The sequence below is a fragment of the Chrysochloris asiatica genome, unplaced genomic scaffold (genome assembly GCF_000296735.1).
Source record: "Chrysochloris asiatica unplaced genomic scaffold, ChrAsi1.0 scaffold00089, whole genome shotgun sequence".
Classification (NCBI taxonomy): Eukaryota; Metazoa; Chordata; class Mammalia; order Afrosoricida; family Chrysochloridae; genus Chrysochloris; species Chrysochloris asiatica.
Genome location: NW_006408607.1, coordinates 8,669,036 through 8,670,256, shown reverse-complemented (window position 1 = coordinate 8,670,256; position 1,221 = coordinate 8,669,036).

Sequence of the window (1,221 nt, the reverse complement as noted above, 5' to 3'; positions counted from 1 at the left end):
ACACAATACACATTCTTTTCCAGTGCACATGGAATATTCTCCAGAATAGACCAGGTCTTAGGCCACAAAACAAATCTCCATAAATTTACAAATGTCAAAACACTACAAAGCATCTTCTCAGACCACAATGCTATCAAATTAGAAATCAACAATAGGAAGAACAAGGATATAAAGTCAAATACCTAAATAACATTCTCTTGAATTATTTTTAAGGTAGTTCCAATGCCTTTTTTTCTTCAAAAATGTTTTCTAGCTCTACCTCTTGGTCACTTGGTTGAGCCACTCCTTTTCTTCATGCGAATAGAAATTGTCTGCTGCTTTTGAGACATTATGATGGTGTATTTGCATTGTCAATGACTGTATGTTGATGCATTCTTAGACACAGACCAACTACCTCCTAATGGATATGATCACGAGATGAACGTGTGCACCAGTCTCTGTTCACTTCAGGATGGATTTAGCGGGTGTTGATTTTGTGGTTGATCTGCTGTATAGCAGCTGGTATTGGTGTTTGCCCAGTGGGTTGTGGCTGGTCTGCATGGATGCAGTTGCAGTCTCCTTCAATTCTGACTCATAGTAACCCTGTCTAAGGTGTCCAAGGAGCAGCTGGTGAGCCTGAACTGCCGACCTTGTCATTCAAACTGACCTTGAAGTCCAGTGCATTAACCCACAGTGCCACACCAGGCATGTGAATATTATCGTATTACAGATAGTATTGAGGAAGGACCAGTAGTTGGAAAATATGGCCTTGGTGATAGAAATGATGCTGGAAAATGTATGATAGAATTCTGCAAAACCATGATTTCTTCTTTTCAAATACCTTTTTTAGGCAGCATAACAGAAGACTATACATGTGGACCTTTCCAGATGAAACACATAGAAATCAAATTGACTACATCTGTGGAAAGAGAAGATGGAAAAGCTCCAGTGAAAACAACGCCAGGGGCAGACTGTGGAACAGACCATCAATTACTGATATGCAAATTCAAAGTGAAACTGAAGAAAATGAAAACAAGTCCACAAGATCCAAAATATGACCTTGATTTTATCCCACCTGAATTTAGAGATCATCTGAAGAACAGATTTGATACATTACACACTAAAGGCCGAAGACCAGAAGAGTTGTGGGATGACATCAAGAACATCATACGTGAAGAGAGCAAAAAGTCATTAAGAAGACAAGAAAGAAGGAAAAGGTCAAAATGGATGGCAGAAGAGACT